Source organism: Nilaparvata lugens, chromosome X (genome assembly GCF_014356525.2).
Source record: "Nilaparvata lugens isolate BPH chromosome X, ASM1435652v1, whole genome shotgun sequence".
Classification (NCBI taxonomy): Eukaryota; Metazoa; Arthropoda; class Insecta; order Hemiptera; family Delphacidae; genus Nilaparvata; species Nilaparvata lugens.
Genome location: NC_052518.1, coordinates 101,728,202 through 101,749,757, shown reverse-complemented (window position 1 = coordinate 101,749,757; position 21,556 = coordinate 101,728,202). Strand labels below are relative to the sequence as shown.

Below are 21,556 nucleotides of genomic sequence, written 5' to 3'. Positions count from 1 at the left end.
TATCAGTTATAAGCTAGCCATGTTGCTATCCCTGTTTATCATTCGAAAAATCAGATAGCGTAATCCATTTATAGCTCCGCAACGTTGCCAGATCGTTTTTTAGCAATGTGGAAATATAATGAGATAACAAACTACTTAATCTCGATTGTGAAAATGTTTTACTTAATCATTGAACAAATTTTTTTATTGGTAAATAAAATATAATTCATTCCATCATTCTACAAAGCAGACAGCATTATCCTTTTTTAACTTCGCAACGTTGCCAGATCGTTTTTTAATTATTTTTCAACAAGAAAAAACAGATAATGTTTTATGAGATATACCGGTATCAGCTGTATTCTATAGAAGGCAATGGCAAGGATTGGCAAGGCTGTTCTCTTATCTTTCCTCGCTTTCATTGAAACGTGGACATACGTAATTTTACTCAATAGAAAAATTTACGTTTACTGTACTATTATAATTTCAGTTCTACAGTAAATTCTTTAATATTGAATTTTTTTTCTTAATTGAAAATTTTAATTTTTTGAGTTGTACAGTAAACGTCCCTTAGCGTTACCTGCGTGACATTGAAACGGCATCTAGGCAAGGTATGGTTCGCGGGGTGATATTCATGGCTTTGCAAAAAATCATGCTTCAGAGTCCCTAGATCCCTGGGTGGAGGAAAATCCCTACACGCAGAGATTCTTCATGAATGAGAGAGATGCAACGTATCACCAACAATGAAAAAAGTGAATTCACCAACAATGTGAATCCTTATTCACATGAATGTTTCAACTTACAAAAATCTTAATCATTCCTCGGAATCTTTCAAACGTATTGGCAATCCGAAGAACTAGTCTTCACTCACAGACCTCAGGTCCATGTGAAGATCATTCCTGAATAAAAGCACTGTCGGTTCACTACTCTTCCCTGATGAGTTATAAATCTCAATCATGATCAAGACTAGGATTAAAATTTTTTGCTGATTTAATTTCAACTATTCTGCTTGAGTTTATTGTACAAAAATATTATTCTTATGTATGAGTTCTTGTAAGAGTATGTGGAACTGGCAGCAGATTGTAAATCACATTATTCTGTTTTTATGAGGAATAAAGCTTTGGCCAGGAGGGAAGCTAAAATATTAGAGACAAATAGGTCTGCGTGATTCTGAATCCTCCCAATCAATGTAGGCTAAAGTCCTTAATGTGGGTATGTGAAATTAGTGTATGTCCTTAATGTGAAGTTAATGTATATCTAAATGTATACTAAATAAATAAATAACCCTTTTATTGCACAAATTTACAAATTATTTACATTCTGCATATATATTTTATTATTTTCATTCTTGGCAATTCAGCAGCTGCTGGGGTATCCTATTTTTAGGATTAATTGAGCTACCTTCGTTCATTCCCTGTAGCTGTAGAGCCAAACCTCCTTGAAGACGTTTTTCATCCTCTCCCACTCCTGTCTTTGTTGTGCGACTCTCTGCCGCATACTCGTCGGAACTCCTCGTCCCATCGGTAATTTGGTCTTCCTCTGCTCCTTTTCCTTGTTCGTGGGTACCAGTCCAATATTCCTCTTGTCCATCTTTCGTCTCTTGTTCGAGCTATATGGCCAGCCCAATTCCATTTTCTTTCTACAATTGTCCTGCCAATATCGTCAATTTTCGTCACATTCCTGACCCATGTGTTTCTTTTCCTGTCCTTCCTTGTTTTCACCCCAATCATTATCCTTCCCATCGCTCTCACAGTAGTTCTAAGCTTCTTTATCAATTTCTCATTCAGTGTCCAAGTTTCACAACCGTACATTATTACCGGAATGACGCACATTTGGAATAATTTTATTTTCCTACTCATGTCGATTTTTGATCGAAACAGGTACTTGAATCGATTGAACATTGACCAGCCCAACGCAACTCTCCGGGTGATCTCTCCCCATTGACTGTCTCTTCTAATCTTCTGCCCCAAGAAGATAAAATTTTCAACATTTTCTATTATTTCTTCCTCCAGTGTTATTTCCTCTTCTTCGCAGTTGAATGTCATGACTTTCGACTTGTTAAAATTCACCTTCAGTCCAATTTTCTTTGTCTCTCCGATTAGGTTCATCAGCATGTAGCGAACTTCTTCTGTGCTACTTCCAATTAGCACAACATCATCTGCAAATTTCTAGATGTTCAATTTTCTACCATTGACATTTATTCCACTCTCATTCCAATTCAGATTTCTGAAGCATTTTCAAGGACTGTGTTGAATATTTTGTACAAGTGTTTCACTTATGCCAGTAGTTCTTCACCTCCAGCCGTATTTATCAGATGGTTGATATAGATATTTAGAATAATAATTATTGTTATTTTTTCTCTGATTGTCACATCTTTGTACTGTTTTCTGTGTTTTGCTGAAATAAATTGAATTGAATTGATGGAATGTCGCCTTGCCTTAATCCTCTTCTCACTTCCACGACTTTTCCTTTTCCTCTCAATTTAAACTCGATTTTCATTCTGTCATAGATGAACTTGAATAAATCTAGATATTTCCCACTTATACCAAGTTCAGAGAGTGTTTCTAATACGGATTTTGTTGTGACACTGTCGAACGCTTTCTCAAAATCTATAAATAGCAGAACCAGAGGGAATTTATAGTCTTTCGAGTTCCTTATCAGCTCCAGCAATACATGTATGTTGTCCAGGGTTGAAAGGTTCTTCTTGAAGCCAGTTTGATCGACAGAAGTTGATTCAGTAAGGTTATTGTCTATCCGATGCGTTATAACCGATATAAATACTTTATATATACTGGATAGAAGACTTATCGGCCGATGGTTCTTAATTTCCTTGCTATCACCTTTCTTGAAAAGCAGTATCAGGCTGGCTGTTAACCATATTTCTGGAATTCTGGCGCACCTGAAACATGTATTGTATAGCTTTGTCAATATTTCGATGACAGCATTTCCGCCTGCTTTCAGGTGTTGGTTGGTGATTCCATCCGGGCCGCCTGGTTTCCCTTCCTTTAGGCGATCAACTGCTCGCTTCACCTCGATTTTCATAATAGGCGGGTATGCTATGCTTCATCTTCACCTTCGTTCGTCTGCTGTTCTTCACTTCCTCAACCAAAAACGTCCTCTTCACATCCATCGGCCATGCCGGTAGAGCTTCTGATAATAATCACAGATGATTCCTAATATTCCTTCTATTTTTCTCACTTCGATTCCACCTTCATTCTTCATAGCAATCATCGTGTTTCTACCAAGTTGCTGTAGCCTATTGAATTGCTTGATGCTATTGCCGAGCTTGATAGTCTCTTCCAAATCAGATATTTTCCTCCTGTTTGTCCATTTTCTCCTTATAAGCTTTGAGGTTTCGCTGAATTCAATCTTTTCTCTTCGAAATCGTTTCAGTTTCCTTCTTTTCTCCAGTAATTTACTTATTTCCCTTGATAATTTCCTTTTCTTGTTCTCTTTTTCTTTGCCTAGCATTGTCTTGTTTTTCTAAGAGCGTTTGTCAATTTGTTTGTAAACATCTCTAAATAATCGAATTCATCAATCGTTTCTTCAATCAAGCTCATTTGTAATTTCTCCTCAAACGCTAAACCTTCCAAAACGTCCGTACTTAGACTTGTGAATCTTTTTTCCTGATATCTTCTTCGGTTTTCTTTTACTTTTAACTCAATTCTTACAGGTCGATGATCACTTCCGGTATTTATTTTGTCTTCTGTATCCACATCCTGAACAATACACTTCTTATCCACGATGAAAAAAATCTATTTCATTCCTTGTTGCACCGTCTGGGCTCACCCAAGTACATTTTCTTTCTTCATTTTTCTGGAAAAATTAGTTCATTATAAACATGTTTTTGCCTTCAATATATTCAACCAGTCGCTCTCCACGTTCGTTCCTGTCGCCATATCCATATTTTCCAACACATCTCTCTCCATCGTTATTCCCTAATTTTGCGTTTAGATCACCCATAGTTATGTTGTACCTGCATGAGTCATTTTCCATAGCCTCTTCCAGATCTCCGTAGAACTCTTCAATTTCTTCTTTGGCGCGTACACTTGTAATATTTTCATTCTCCCCTTCAAGTGATTTTGAAGTCTCCAAATAATAACAGAGATTCTGTGAGTGTATTGCTTGAAGCTTAAAATTGTCTTCTTCGATATATTATTAAACAAAAATACTGTTCCAGCTGATGGTCCATTTCCATTTAAATACAGCATCACATCATTTTGCATCATTAAACACATTTCGCCATCTCTTCTTACTTCTGCGAGTCCCATGATGTCCCATTCCACGTTCTCTAATTCTTCCTTAAATTAATTCTTCCTAATTAATCCTTAAATACGTGTTTCATTTTGTTATCCATATCCCTTACTGTAGCTCCAACTCGTGATTGCTATTGTGATCGAGACGACTCCTATATGCTCGCCTCATTTCTTCTGTCTCTTCCTTTAGATGTGATATAAGCTTCCATGGTGTTCTTTTTCTTCACTTGTCTTGCGTTGTCGTTTTTCAAGTTGTTAGGATTGTAGTTATCCTTTCGCAATGGGAGAATTTTCCTCACTTCTCATTCTCTTCTTATCATTGATATTCAATTCTTTCAATTTCTCGAGGCTGAAGATTTCTCCCTCTACTATTAGTTTATCCTTTCTCATAGAAACCCTCTTCCCTTGATTTTTGCAATCAATCATAAACGGATCTTTCCTGATGTCGCGAATGTTGATGTCCAGATCCTCCTTTATTCTTACATGTTCGAAGTCTTTCTCTTTCGATAATTTGAATTTTTTCTTCAGTACTTCATTCCTAGTATAAGTCGACGTGAATGTCACTCTAATTGGTCCGTCATCTTTGGTAGGGTTCAGTCGTTTCAATTTATCTATATCTTGATTTCTGATGTCGACACCTACATAAGTTAACATTCTAATTATCTCTTCTCTCAGAATCCAATAATTAGTAACACCTCTTACACCGAAAATTATTACATTCCTACTTCTATAGTAGTTTTCTTTTTGTTGTCGCTCCAATTTCATTTGAGATTTCATCTCTTCTACTTCTTTCTTGAGATTTTCCAAATCCTTATTGAATTTGCTTGAGATATTATCAATTTTCTCTTCTAAGCTGTCTAATTTATTCAATTTATTAAGAGTCTCATCCACTTTTGCTTCCATATTGAGTAATTATTTCGTAGATGAATGAATGACCAATTATTCTATTATCAATTGTTATAATAATATGCTAGTGTTGTTTCCGTGTTATGATTATTGCCATATGGTGCATCTATTTGTTTTGTCAATTAGTCTATTCGATGCTTCATAGCTCGTTAAAAATTATTGTTAATTAACTGTAAAAGATTCAATTTATTGCCAAAGATTGTATAATGATTGTAAGCTACTAATACTGTAATGTAGTTTGATGATTGTAATAATATTGTGTACCAACTCAACTCATTTGTATAGCTGTGCTATTAACAAAAAAAATTATTATTATTATTACTCTATACAACTACAAATAAATACTCCCCCTGCACTGCCAACAAAACAAAATCTCATGGTATTATCACATTGGATGCACTACTGTCAATTGAAGTATTTAGTTGAATTCAGTACAGTATTGGACGTCAGTGTGAAGAATTCGTTAATAAATTAGTTATGCTAGTCCACCAGAAATGGCACACGCTTGTACCTTGAAAAAATGCGTTCAACCGACAAAACTAACTATTCAAAAATGAAGCTTGATAAATTCTCTACAAGTTTTGTTTCAAGGAGTTTTGCGATATTCCTAACAGTTTTCGAGATATTCGCTCTTGAAAGTGTAAAGGTTTTCATCCAATTTTTGCTCTACCAAGAAGCTCAAGCAATAAAGTCGCATTTCACGCTCTTAATACATGAATAGCTATGGGAGAATTCATATCGGATAGGCTCTATTGTATGTTATGAAGTTTCCATTGTAAAGTGTGTAGATGAATGCATTGTTGAGTTTAGATTATGAGTTGTAACGAGAACAGGAAACAGATTAATGGCAGACGACCATTCACAGGCCCCTATTTAAATGAAGGGTGTGGCCTTACCTCCAAGAATAGGATTATCCTATAGGGTAGGCGCAACACCCCACCACCTCTCTCTCCAGTTTATTTAGGAGATTTGGTTCTATACAAAATGACGGTTCACCAATTTGGATCTCCTTTCAGAACAGGTTGTATGGTTCAAGTATGAATTGAAATGATACACAAGGAATGAAACCAATAAGAAGACCACATCTCGGACCAAGACTTGATCAATTTCAACTTCATATTGATCAAAAAAGTCAAACTTATTCTTCAACGTAAATCAACACTTTGCTTTGAGACCTGATTCCCCCTTTGCAATGCTGAAATAATGTTCTCCTGATTTTTTATTCATCTAACTCTGCTTAGCAACAAGATTCTCCGAGTTAATCTCGATGTATAGGCCTGATAGGATGTATAGGATGTATAGAAAAATTGATTCGATTGGATATTCAGTAATTTTATCTACCTCACTTTATTTTTTTTAGGGTATTGGATGACATGAATTGAAAATAGAATTTAGTGGCTAGCAACTAGCCATTAGTTATAGCTATTAGTTGTAGTACAAAAATTCAGTTGAATAATCATGTGCTAGTTCTAATCCATCATCCTCTTCTTCTTCTTTTCTTCTTCTTCTTCTTCTTCTCTTCTTCTTCTTCTCTTCTTCTTCTTCTTCTTCCTCATCACCTCCTCCTCCTCCCCCTCATCATTCTGATCAACTCCATTCTCACTAGAGTAGAAGGAAATCTACTGTGTTTCATTATCACCCCATTTCATCATCATTATCTTCTTCATTTTACTCTTCTCCTTCTCCTTCCAATAGATAATGATAGATTCTGAGTAGAAGCTGTGTCAGGTTCGAGCTCCTCGTTTTTAACGCTTTTCGTTAGTTCAAAGTTGGATTTTCGAATTCAAATTCGTGTCATCGTGCGCAGTTTTCTTTGCTCTATACAGTTGTCAGTATACAATTTCTGTATCTTCCGTGTTGTGGCTGCAAATAGTGTGTAAACGAATATTAATAATGAGTTCACCGAAACTTACTGCTGTGACTCGTTCTCAGTCGGGCAAAACAACAGATAAGCAGTCATCGTCATCGTCGCAGTCGTCCTCATCAGCTGTGAAAGATAAGGTGCCGCAGCAGACGACAGCTACTGCTTCGAAGCCAGGCTCTGCCTCTGAGCCGGCTCGCCCTTTATCACCGGCTGTTGGCAGCTTTATCATCTCAGGTATTGAGAACAATTTCGTAAATAAAATTCTGAATAACAGGAATGTATATGACAGATTAGTTAGAGACGTTTCCACCCTGGTCATCGAGGGGTTGACAGCATCTCTGAATTCTGCTGTTCTTCAAATAGTGGATCTTCAAAAAGAAGTATCTTCGTTGAAAGAGCAGCTCAAGCTCAGAGACGAGAAAATCAAGCAATCATCTAGTAGCATTGACGATTTAGAGCAGTATCAGAGAAGAAACTGCATTCGCATATTCGGAGTGCCAGAATCAAATAAGGAGAACACTGATGAACTAGTGATCGATGTTTGCAAGGACAAGCTGGGTGTTAATATCGAGCTGCAAGACATCGATCGCTCGCATCGCGTGGGGCGTCGGCTGGCCGCTGCGGCCTCCACCATCCCGCCACCACGACCCCGCGCCATCATTGTGAAATTCGTCAGCTATCGCCAACGGAATGCAGTTTTTTTCTAAAAATAAAAAGCTGAAAGGTACTGGCGTTGTTATAAGGGAAGACTTAACACAGCGTAGAAAACAGGTCTATAATTCATTAGGTGAAAGAGTTGGTTATAAAAATGTGTGGTCTTCTGATGGAATTATTTATTGGACTGACACTGAGGGTAAAAAGCACAGTGCAACCAACCAGGTCTGAGATATGTATTTACGCTTTCAGTTTTCAATTAGAAGCCTGGAAATTCAATTCAATTCAATTAGAAATTATGTAGACCTTAGATTAAACTTTCGAGAATAACATGAATTAACTTCTATTTTATTTTTATTTGTTCCATTTATTCATAAACACTATACACAGCATTTATTTGATTTCTTCTCTCATACTTTCGGTCTCAAGTACTGTTATTTTATTATTTCTTTTTTTTTTAATTTTCTATTGATCTCCATATTTATTGATGATTGACTTTCTCAACTTTTGTGCTGTACTTGATTATTAGTAGACAATTATTTCAAGTTTGATTTGAGGCTAAGCCTCATGCCAGCTTCTCAAAGGATATATTATTTATGTGTATATTGTTTGTATTACTTCTTAAATTGAATCATTGATTGAAGTGGGATTATTTGTATTATATTTATACATAAATATTCTTATTATTATTATTTTTATCACTTATCTATTGATCTAATAATCTAATGATCAGTTAATGCAGTTGCATCTTCTCTCTTCTTCACTGTACCTATTTTATTTCTTCTCCTTATAATAATTCGATTTTTGTTCCTTAAATTTATGTCAGTGGAACTCCATAGAGCTTATTTCAATACAATCATTGTCTCTCATTTTAATGTGCAACTATGGTCGTTATTCGTTCTTTTGCTTCATCATAATAATAGCAAACTATTGTAACCTCTATTTTACATTACTTCAGTTAATTACTCTAAATCTTATCCACTGTTTCGTTATTATCATAAATTATAATTGCCCCTCAGGTTGGGTTCTTGACTAGCACGTTCTTATTCTTTAGTTTGTCAAGAATCTTCTGCTTTGAAGCTAGTAATGGTTGACAAGCTCTTGTATCCAGCTTTTATAATCTAGATATAAAGTACATTTCAGTTTCTGCTCGAACCTTCTGTCATTATGGTTGGCGATTTACTTTTCTCAGGTAATTTTATAATAACGTGTGTGTGTGTGTGCGTGTGTGTATGAGTGGTTTGAATCCTTCGTTTATTACATCAACTATGTATTGATTAGCTCGACTCTTGCCTTCATGTGCCCTGGCTCTTGGTCTTGTCATCATTCTCATGAGTGTAGCTCCAGATGATAGTGCAGCCGCGCCAAGCACAAAGGGATTGATTGAACAAGCTTTTTCGCCTTACAAAATTTTTTTTAAAATATGTCATGTGAATGCGCAGTCACTGCAGTGTCACATTGATGAATTCCGTGATTTGTTTGGCACACAGATCTGTGATGTGATGTTGGTCTCTGAAACATGGCTGAAGCCTTCGATATCGTCAAAGGCTATTCACATTGATAATTTTAGCATATTCAGGAATGATAGGCTTCATAAGAATGGTGGGGGAGTTGCTGTTTTTGCAAAGGAAGATTTGAAAGCCAAAGTTTTATTCCAGTCCGACAATTCCAGACCTAACAGGCCTGAGTTTATGTTTATTGAAATAGTTGCGGCGAATTCCAAAGTGTTGATTGGAGTTTGTTACCGCCATCCACACATAGGATATATGTGTGAATTCGAGGACGCTCTCCTGCAGTGTATGCCGGCTTACAGTCATGTCATTGTTATGGGTGACTTTAACACAGACTTGCTTGGACGTGACACTTCTGACTTGACACAACTAAAGACAATATTTTTTACTTGCAATATGACAATACTTCCGCTACAGGCTACACACCACACAGCCACTTCCCACACTTTGTTGGATCTTGTCTCTGTATGTGATGCTGATGCTGTAAAGAGTCATGGACAGGTGCCAGTGCAGGGTCTCTCAGCTCATGATCTGGTTTATTGCATTTATGCTGTGAAAGCCCCCAAGTCACAAGCAAGAATCATAAGATACCGTGATTATAAGAATATTAACTACTCGGAGTTGTTTGCTGACCTTTTCACTGTTCCTTGGCATCATGTTGTCATGGCTGCTACTATTGATGAGAACCTGGAAGTATTCCAACAAATTATGTGCGAGCTGTTCAATAAACATGTGCCGTTGAGGTGCAAAAAGGTAACTAGGAGACCAGCTCCCTGGATAACACCGGACATACGTCAGCTTATGAACGAGCGTGACAAAACATTCCGCTTGGCTAAGAGATGTGGGTGTCCAATGATGTTTGCAGAGTACAAAAGGCTTAGGAATCGTTGTAAGCTGAGGATACGAAATTCAAAATCCCATTACTTTCGAGCCCTACTGACAGACAATCATTCCTCTGCAAGTGTCTGGAGAACCGTGAAAAGTATGGGGTTTGGTAAAGAGAAGAAACTACCTAACATTACTCATAGCCTTGAAGAGCTCAACTCTTTTTTCTGCAATGTCCCAGTCAGTGATGAGGGTGCCCGTGCATATGCAGACACTCTCCGAGTAAACGCTCTAGAAAATGAGTTCGAATTTTCTGAAGTTTCGGAACTTCAAGTTTTCCACTGCCTAAACAGGATCAGAAGCAATGCAGTTGGTGAGGACTCTCTTCCTATAAAGTTCATACGAGATACTCTTCCTGTCACTCTTCCTTATATAACACATTTGTATAACTTTTCACTTCTATCTTCCATTTTTCCAACCTACTGGAAATACTCAGCCGTCTTACCCCTCAATAAAATACCAAATCCCGTTTCACCGTCTGACTTCAGGCCCATACATATTCTCTCACCCCTTTCTAAGGGTTTAGAGAGGGTAGTGCATCAGCAGGTTAATAATTATCTTACAATGAACAATTCTCTAAGTGATTTTCAATCTGGTTTTAAGAAAGGCCACAGTACCACCACTGCATTGCTTTGTGTGACTGAGGATATTTGTAGAGCGATGGATGGAAGACTGGCTACTCTGCTAGTGCTGATAGATTTCATTAAATCTTCCGATTGCGTCTACCACCCTCTCCTGTTGAAAAAACTGAGGAATTCGGGGTTCTCCACTCATGTAGTGGATTGGTTCGGTTCCTACCTGAGTAACAGGTGCCAATCTGTTAAGTACAATGGGTTCTCATCTGGCTATCACATTTTAGGGAGGGGCGTTCCCCAGGGGTCTGTACTTGGGCCTCTTCTGTTCAGTATATATATAAATGATGTAACCAATATCTTCAGATTCTCCAAACAGCACCTATATGCCGATGACCTGCAATTGTACATCCACTTTGACTTGAACGACTTTACTGCTACAGTTGACAATATGAATAGTGAACTTGAGACTCTTACGGACTGGACTTTGAAACATGGACTTAGAATTAATAAAACGAAATCCAAGGCAATAATTATTGGCTACACTAAACTCATGACTCGCCGAGGTTTCAACTTTGATAATGGACCATACATCAAAATAAACGACATAAATTTGAATTACAGTGACTTTGTTACAAATCTGGGACTGACAATAGACAAAACTCTCGACTGGACGAAACAAATCAACACCACCTGTAATAAGGTATTTGCAGGTATCCACTCGCTTAAGAAAATTGGTGACTTCATTCCACTTCATGTGAAAGTGATGCTGGTTAAGTCATTAATTTTCCCATACTTCTCTTACGGTGACATTGTGATCAATGACATGACTGTGGCCTTGTCTGAGCGACTGCAGAGGGCTCAGAACTATTGCATCCGGTTCATCTTCAATCTAAGAAGAGATGATCATATCACCCCATTTTTCCAGCAACTACATGTGCCAAAACTCAAGAAAATGAGGGAGTATCACATTCTGATGCTGCTTCATGACCTTTTGCATGTAAAAACCCCAGGTTATTTGGCACATAAATTTGTTTTTATTGGAGATCGTAGTGTGAGAGGTACCAGGCAGGGCTCCCAACTATTGGTTATTCCAAATCATAGAACATCTATGTATAATAAATCATTCCATGTATCAGCTTGTCGGATCTGGAATCTGTTGCCTCCAACTGTGAAGAGTATTGGCGATCGAGCTCTGTTTGGCGCGGCAGTATTGAATTGGCTGGGATCTGGTGGCGCAGATTAGGCTTGGGTCGGGTTCAGCTTTATTTTTATTGTCTATTTACATTGTATCAATCTACATGAATTTAACTCATTTCCACCTTTTATGCAACTACAGATACAAAAATATTTCATCTTAATATATTGTTTTGATAATTATTATACTTTGTAAAATCTTTATTTTTAGGGTTGTTTTGTGTGCATGTGTGAGTGAATGGCAACTTGATTAGATCTTCATTTCTGATAGGTTTTCCTATAGATTTATCTAGTGGAATTTGAAATATTGTTTCCAATTGTATCAATAAATAAAGTTTAAAATTCTCTTTTATTATATGTTATTGTATTTTGATTAATAGTTTTATTTACTTATATATTAATCTTATGTAATCTTATTACATAATATGTAATCTATTTTTTTCTGTTCTTATGTAAATTTTTCTTCTTTTGTAAAGGGTTGTGTGGCAGAGAGGACCAGGAGTCCTAATTCCGCCCTAATAAAGGCATATAATCAATCAATCAATCAATCAATCTCCTTCTTCTACTTCTCCTCCTCCCCCTCCTCCCACTGATCAACTCCATTCTCACTAGAGTAGAAGGAAATCTACTATGTTTCATTATCACCCCATTTCTTCATCATTATGTTCTTCATTTTCCTTTTCTCCTTCTCCTTCTTCTTCTTCATATCGTTCGGCTCCTTCCCCTTCATCTTCTTCTTCTTCTTCTTCTTCTCACTGTTCTCCCTCCTTTTCGCCTTCTTCTCCACTCTTTCTTCTAAATATTCTTTCTTTTGCATCTTTCTCTGTTTCGCCATTACAGTTCAACGTGAGTTTAAGCTCTTTAACTATCTGCCTTCATACCAAACGGTCACCCACCTTCTGTTTCCAATCTACGCTTATACATTCACCCAGAAACTAATCTCTTCCCTATACTGTTTCTACTCACTTCTCTCTATCCTGATTCGGTCAGGAATTTAGGGATATCTTCTTATGCCATTTTTCTCAATGCCTCAATGTACTACAAATATACAGGGTGATTCATAATTATGGTAAAATAATTCAATACGTGATAGTTGAGGTGAAAATAAGAAGAAAAGTTCTTAAAAACATATATCCATAAACGCTTCATTAGCGAGCTATACAGGATGAAAGATTTCGCCCGGAATTCAGTTCCTCTGGTGAAAAACACCGATGCTGAATTGTTTGGGGAATAGTTTTTAAAAAACGTATGGTGAATTCATATGGAAAAATATCTGAAAAATTGAATAAAACTAGTCTGGAAGCTGTAGTGTGAGTAGTTTTTGAGAAAAAAGTTAAAATATGCAAGAAATCTACGTAGAAAAACACAGACTTCTACGTTTGATGCCCAAAAACTTTCCTTAATGACCAGTAAACATATATTTTCTTGAAATAAGAATTGTAGAGAATTTAATTCTGAAAAGAATGATGCAAGCAGTGTAAACTAAATTTAAATAATAGTTGAATAAAATGTATTCTTATGTAGTACATTACACCACAAAAATTTGCTGTTTTATGAGGAGAGAACTAATAGCTCATAGGTTGTAGCTGATTGCAAATAAAATATTCGGTTTTTTATGAAAAGTTTGATTCCTATATGAAAGTAACATATTATCTAAATGACATTAAACTCATACCAAAAGACTAAAGATGATGATCAAAGTGACCTCCGTTGTTCTTAATGCATATGTTCAGACGTCTTCTCATCGATTGTCGGACCTGTTCAAATATTCCAGGAGTCTGCTTCAATTATCATTCCTATTCCGTTCAAAATTGTTAATCGGAGTTCTTCAATTGTATCAATCGGAGTATTGTATACTAAGGTTTTCAAGTGTCCCCAAGGATAAAAATCCAAAGGATTCAAGTGTGGTGACCTAGCTGGCCATGGTACTGGCCCACCTCGGCCTATCCATTGATTTGGAAACCTGTGATTCAGGTGTTCGTGTTCACGAACAGCAACACTGAAGTGCGCTGGAGCTCCATCATGCATAAACCAAATGTATTGGCGCAACTGAAGAGGTACATCTTCAAGTAAGATAAATAGCTCCTCTCTCAAAAAGGTTAAGTAGATTATGCCATTAAGCCTGGGAGAAAGCTCGAACAGAAGTAGATGATCTCCTATGATTCCTGCCCAAATGTTTACTGAAAACTGATGTTGTGAACGATTAGGATTGATGGCATGAGGATTGTCAGCTGCGCAAATATGTTGGTTGTGGACGTTAACGATAGCTGTTCTTGTAAAGTGTGCCTTGTCGGTAAATGAAACGGTTGTTTAAAAGTTTGGGTTAACAAGTTTTTCTAAAAACCATCGGCAAATACCAGCACGGGGAATACAGTCTCGTGGCAATAGAGTATGAACTTTCTGGAGGTGGTATGGATGTAATTGTTGCTCTTTTAGGATCCTCAAACTAATAGATTGATTGACATTAAACTGCACTGATTATTCTCTCGTGCTCTTCTGAGGATCTTTATAAATTTCATTAAGAACTTGTTCCATTAACTCAACAGTCCAAGTGGATCGGGGTCTGCCTGCGTAAATGTGCTCTTTGGACATCAAAGAACCTGTTTCAGACAGACGTTGATGAATAGTGGCAAAAAACCTCGAACTTGGACATACTCGGTTAGGAAAGTTTTCTTGATACAAACGTCTTGCTTCAGTTCTATTACTGTGTCCCATCCCATACATTAAATGCACGTTAGCTAATTCGGAGTATGAATAATGTCTAAAGTTACCTGCCGTTTTTTAAAAAGTAAACACTCAACACAAAAAAGGAAAGTGAAATGGTTACAAATAACTGGTTAATAGATTAAACAAAAAACACAGCGTTTTAGGCCTAACTTACAGTTTGTTTTGTTCAACAGTGAGCTAAAATATTTCTGAAAATAATTTTCAGCTGATAATTTCTTTTGAATATTTTCTTATTTAAAACAAAATAGATCAGCTGTTTTGGAACAGCTGTTATTCAAATCCATGTTTTATTTGCAATCAGCTACAACCTATGAGTTATTAGTTCTCTTCTCATAAAACAGCAAATTTTTGTGGTGTAATGTACTACATTAGAATATATTTTATTCAACTTTTATTTGAATTTAGTTTACACAGCTTACATAATTCTTTTCAGAATTGAATTCTCTACAATATTTATTTCAAAAAATTGTTTGTTTACTGGTCATTAAAGAAAGTTATTGGGCATCAAACGTAGAAGTCTATGTAGGTTTCTTGCATATTTTAACTTTTTTCTCAAAAACTACTCATACTACAGCTTCCAGACTAGTTTTATTCAATTTTTCAGATATTTTTCCATATGAATCCACCATACGTTTTTCAAAAACTAGTCCCCAAACAATTCAGCATCGGTGTATTTCACCAGAGGAAATGAATTCCGGGCGAAATCTTTCACTCTGTATAGCTCGCTAATGAAGTGTTTATGGGTATATGTTTATAAGAACATTTTTTCTTATTTTCACCTCTACTATCACGTATTGAATTATTTTACCATAATTATGAATCACCCTGTATAGAGGTACCTCTATTTCGACCTCGACCTCGCAGTTTATCACATGATCGCTTTGAAGACAGCTATGTTCGTGATTTTTTTTTTCAAATCAAATCATTTATTTGCCATACAATAAATACATATTCAAAAGATAATAATTTAATCTACGATATGGTGTGGTGCTTGGGAAATTTTTCCATTACTCAAATAAAATTAGAAATTCAATCCAATATAGTGAGGGGAGATTGAAAGCTGGAAATGGGGCTTACTTCAGCCTACAGAAAGCTGGATCAAGGCTGTTAAGCTGGAGCAGTAAAATTAACATTTATAGGACAGTGCTGCGACCAGTGGTGATGTATGCTTGTGAAGCACGGGTGTTGACAAGTTGTGATAAGATGCTGTTGAATCGATGGGAGAGAAAGATCCTAATAAGAATTTATGGGCCAGTGCTAGAGGTGACTCAGAAAAAATGATGAGCTCTAGGGCAACCGAGCATTGTTACTGAAATTAGAAGAGCTAGAATTGGTTGGTTGGGCCATGTGGAACGGATGCCGGAAACCCGTACAGCGCGTTATGACTCTGTATCAGCAACCAGGGGGACCGACCACGCAGGAGATGGTTGCACGACGTGAAGGCAGACCTTCAATCCTTGAGCGTCAGAAGGTGGAGACAGCGAGCACAGGACACACATTCATGGAAAAGTCTTGTGGAGGAGGCCAAGGCCCTACAAGGTGCGTAGTGTCAATGAGTAGTAGTAGTAGTACAGTGAGGTCCATGTTTGATTAGAGATGGATGGTGTTGCTATCCTTGTCTATCATTCGACAAAGCAGGTAGCGTTGTCCTTTTCTGGCTCTGCAATGTTGCCAGATCGAGTTTTAACAATGTAGAAATACAATTTCAATTATTAAATCATTGAAGAATATGTTCTATTGACAAATAAGATATAATTGATTATTTTAAACAAGGATGAACCGCTAATATTATTACATCAGATGTACCGGTATCAGCTGTCTTCTATAGACGGCAATAGCAAGGCTGAAAATCGACAACTCTGTTGTCCTATCTATATCCACAGCCATTATAACGTGGACCTCCTAAGCTCCAAAGTAGAAGAAAGGCGTTCGTAGCGCGTTATATTTATGGGGATTTCTACCTCCACATCTTCCTCTACCTCATCCTCTGCCTCATCCCCTAAATATTCCAACACCTCTTCCGCTACCTCTTCCTTTACCCCTTCCACTACCTCTTCCTCTACCTCTTCCTTCAACCCTTCCACTACCTCTTCCTCTATCTCATCCTCTGCCTCTTCCCCTAACTATTCCACCACCTCTTCCACTACCTCTTCCTTTACCCCTTCCACTACCTCTTCCTCTACCTCTTTCTTTACCCCTTCCACTACCTCTTCCTCTATCTCATCCTCTGCCTCTTCCCCTAACTATTCAACCACCTCTTCCTCTATCTCTTCCTTTACTCCTTCCACTACCTCTTCCTCTACCTCTTTCTTTACCCCTTCCACTACCTCTTCCTCTATCTCATCCTCTGCCTCTTCCCCTAACTATTCCACCACCTCTTCCTTTACCCCTTCCACTACCTCTTCCTTTACCCCTTCCACTACCTTTTCCTCTACCTCTTCCTCTACCCCTTCCACTACCTCCTCCCCTACCTCTTTATTTACCCCTTCCACTACCTCTTCCTCTATCTCATCCTTGCCTCTTCCCCTAACTATTCCACCACCTCTTCCTCTATCTCTTCCTTTACTCCTTCCACTACCTCTTTCTCTTCCTCTACCTCTTCCTCTTCTCCTACATCTTCGTCTATGTAATGTCTAGGTAATGATGGCGATATCTGCTTTGTCGAATGATAGACAAGGATAGCAACGCCAATGTTCATCAAATACTGTTATTATAAAGTCGACCTTACTATAGTAGTTTTCTTCTTCTCCTTGTTCAACTTCTCCAGGTCCTTCTCAATTGAGGTATGTTTCCATATGTAAATAGTTGATCAGATAATCTCTCTCTAGTGTCCTGGCCTTTCCTCCAGTCCTATAAGGGACGTTTTATCGAGATTTCACTGTATTTACAACATTTTTCAACAATAATAAACCTCAGTTTTTTTGGAATTCGAACAAACCACAACACGTTGAGGAAAATCTGCTCTAAAGCTACGTGGAGCTTTTTATCGTGCTTTTGAGAGGTGAGGAAAACTCTAATTACAATTTCAAATTTATTAGAATTTATAGAATGGATTGGTAAGCCATTGAATTTCGTGAAGGGCTAAAACATACTTTAAAGGGGCTATAGACTGTAGGGTGTAGGACTTTAGGGTTCTCCTATAGGGTCACAACAGCCCCAAAAGCCACGCCCTGGGTCAATCAATTTATAAGGGCAGGGAAAGTGAGGAAGGGAATAAATTGGTCTTGCGCTCTCAACCCCTCTCCTCAAAGCGTACAGCTCTTTCTCTCGCTCTCTCTCTCTCTCTCACTCTCTCTCTCTCTCTATTGGTTCTCCATGGACTTAGTTGAAAGTTTCGAGTTAGAGGTTCATTACTCAGTTCTAACTACTAAGGCCCTGTTGCACAAAATCAGGTTAAATATTAATTTCAAGAGAACCAATCAGAGAAGGTTTTTTCGACAACCTCTTTGATTGGTTCTAGTTAAATTAATCACGATTAAAATTCAACAGGCTTTTGTGCAACCGCCACTAAATGGCTAACTTTACTAATAATACTGAGGGTGATGCCCACATAAGCTCTTAGGCTTGTGCGTGGGTAATGAGTGAGACGGATGATGATGAAAGATAACTACTTTTTAGGTAGTCGGGACCGATAGTTATCGTCTCCTCCGAAAGACTTGGTGCTGTTTGCACAGTCACAGTTTAAACTAAATTCCATTTTAAACTGGATTGAATCCGTATCAAGTCTTGTTAGTTATAATATGTTTCATTTTGAGTTTAAGCCACCAGCTGATTTAATTTCGTTTAAGCTTTGACTGTGCAAAGGCCCAATACACAGGCGATTTCGTAACATAAAAAAATTGAGATGTAACCTAGAATAAACATAATAAATTGAGATGTTGTTCATCCATGCATTTTCTCTACTGTTATAGTATATGAAATGAAATGAAATGAAATTTATTGATTCCTTTCACAAAAAACATAACAAATTACAATTTAAAAAATTAGGAACTAAGTTGACACTCTAACCAGTATTCGTGGTCAAAATACAGAAAAAAAATTAATCATCATTACAAAAAATTATATAATGATTATAACTTGATTTAGAATTATACAAAAATAAAAACCATTGATTTTTGAGTCCAGCATTTATTAAAAATCTCTTGCACTCCGTGACGTCTGCAAACCATTGTGAACAAAAATATACAACCAGTACAATTTATCTTGAATATTAAAAAAAATATAGTCTGTCATTATTATTTTATATGAATGTATTAAAAACCATTACTAGTCTACGATATATTTCTCACGATTCTAATTATCGAAAAGAGAAAAAAATGTTTATAATGTTTAATCTGTATATTATTAGAACCTGTTTTTTTATAAACATATTCATACTTATGTCAGTGTTGCATCAAGAAAAACTAATTCTTGGAAAGACATTAGCCAAGCTCTTAAAAGACTTAATATTTTCAGATGATTTGATTTCGTATGGTAATTGATTGAAATATTTTGGAGCTACATATTGGAATGATTGCTTGAAAATTGATTTATTGACTTTTGGTAAACGAAACATTCTTTGTGTGATTCTTCTTGTATTGTAATATAAATTCTCTGTACCAGTATTGCCAGCTCTGACATAGAATAGCTTTAAGACTATATATACAAAGAGATGTTGTAGAGGTAATGCTCTTATGAAGGAAAATAATGGAAAAGAACTTTCTCTTCTAGTACTGTTGCACATTATACGAATTATATTATTCTGAGATACTCTCAGCTTTTCAAGATAACTCTTAAATTTTCAAGGTTCCAATTCAAATTTTGATCAAAATTAACACCCAAATATTTAAACGTAGTAGTTCTTTCTATCATTTCACATTTGCAATTTATTCTGTTACACTGCAAATCATGAAAAAACAGTGGTGATGGAAAATCAAAACTGTTTGTTACACTAAAATCCACATACTTTGTTTTATTTATGCTTATCTTCATTTTATTATTATCACACCATTGTCTCAGTCTAGTCAGGTCTTCATTAATATTTGCCCATATCTCTTCTATATTTCTGTGGGAGTAGAAAAGTGCCACATCATCCGCAAAAGCGCTCACATGGCCATGTAAGGGTAACTCTAGTAAATCATTGATAAAGATCAGGAACAAAGAGGCTGATAACACTGAGGGACACCTGTTCTAATAACGAGTGGTGAACTAAACTGATCCTTAACTTTGACTTTCTGTATTCTGTTGCTAAGAAAACTATTGAACCACTTGTTTGCTATTCCTCTTATGTCGTCACACCAACATCTGCTAGCGGTAGCGAGCTCGCTCCCGCGGAGGTAGTTTTTCTGGAAGCAGTTCACACCAAAAAACGTCCGCCAGCGGTAGTTTGGTTTTGTTCTTGTTTTGATGAGGCTGGTTCTGTAGAAGTGGGGGAAGGCCGGCAACCAGAGCGCTACCGATGGCGAAGTTCTGGAGTTTGCTTTCCATGTTATTAGATTGGCCACGTAAGACCGAGCTCACTACCGCTAGCGGTACTCCCACTAGGAGACGTTTCAAAAGTTCGCCTGGCTCGCGAAGTGAAACTACCGCCGAGGTACTACCTCCGCGGTAGCGAGCTCGGTGTGACCTGCACAACTTAATAACATGGAAGGCGAGTTTTTTGACTTCGCTACCGCCGCGGATGCGAGCTCGGTGTCACCTGCCCTTTATGTCGAACGCGGTTTTGAAGTCGATATAGAGTCCAGTTGATTTATAATTTGCATTGAAACTATCATAGATTTTTTCAGTTACTGAAATAAGGGCGTCCTCCGTTCCAATTCCTTTCCTGAAACCAAACTGAAAACGACTAAAAAAGCCTATCCTGTCTAGATATACAACTAATCTGCTCCTCATAAGCTTTTCAAATATTTTTGAAAAAACGGATAATAAACTAATTGGTCGGATGTTGTCAAGTTTCAATGAAGAATGTTTTTTGAAAATTGGTATTACTGTGCTTATTTTTAATCTATCTGGGAATATTCCATTTTGGAAACTCAAGTTAATTATATGAACCAATACTGGAGCTATTGATTCAGCTATATTTTTAATGAGACTCACGGACATTTTATCGTGTCCTGTCGATTTTTTATTTTTTAAACCTTTTATTACTGATAAGACTTCATCGTCAGTAGTAGGATAAATAAACATGGATTTGCATAGATAAAGGCTTTTACATTGCAGGTTTGGAAGTGATAAAGATGGTGTAGGTGTGGGCTGATTTAGGCTACTTTGTACTTGAACTGAGATAAGCTGGCTGCTAATTGCCTCAGCTATCGGTTTCGGATCATCTAAAAATTTTCCATCGTTTGATTCAATCTCATCAACTGTCTTCTTACTCGACTTTCCTAATACACTATTAATAACTTTCCAACATTGAGAGGAGTCTCCATTACAACTCTTAATTTTGTTAGCGAAAAAATATTTTTTGCTGCATCAATATCATTTTTAAGAGTATCACAGAAGTTAATGAAATATGATTCAAACGACTGGTCATAAGGCCGCTTCTTCTTAATTGAATATAGTTTTTTTCGTTTCCTAATTCTAGTCAATAAATTTTGGTTCATCCATGGACTGAAAACTTTAGCCTTATTCAGTCTATTCTGTTTACTAACCAATTTGCATTCATTTAAGACTTGTGTTATTATATCAAAAAAATTTTCATAACAAAAGTTTGCATCATTGTAGAAGAAAAGAGAGCTCCAGTCCACTCCCATTAGTTTTTCAGCTGCTAGCTTAAAATCAAAGGAAGAGAGCTCAGAATCTTTATCAGTTACATTCTTTATTTTTTTAAACTTGGAACTAGAATTATCTATTTTTAAGCCCAACATGCAATGGTCAGTAATATTAATATCAAAAATTACACTTTTAAATGAGTCTATATTTGAATTTCTAATGAACAAATGATCGAGTGTTGACTTTGTGCTCTCTGTAATTCTTGTTGGATCATTAATTAGGGAGGTAAATCCATATCCGCTCATCATACTCATGTAA

At 36.8% G+C, this 21,556-nt stretch overlaps 1 long non-coding RNA gene across 1 annotated transcript; it reads left to right on the top strand.

Moving 5' to 3' along the window:
• Positions 1-1,472: 1,472 nt before the first annotated feature.
• LOC120354874 lies at positions 1,473-6,855 on the top strand. Its single transcript, XR_005573268.1, has 3 exons — positions 1,473-1,667; positions 2,149-2,150; positions 6,844-6,855. It is a non-coding gene; the product is annotated as an uncharacterized LOC120354874 (long non-coding RNA).
• The last annotated feature ends 14,701 nt before the right edge of the window (positions 6,856-21,556 follow it).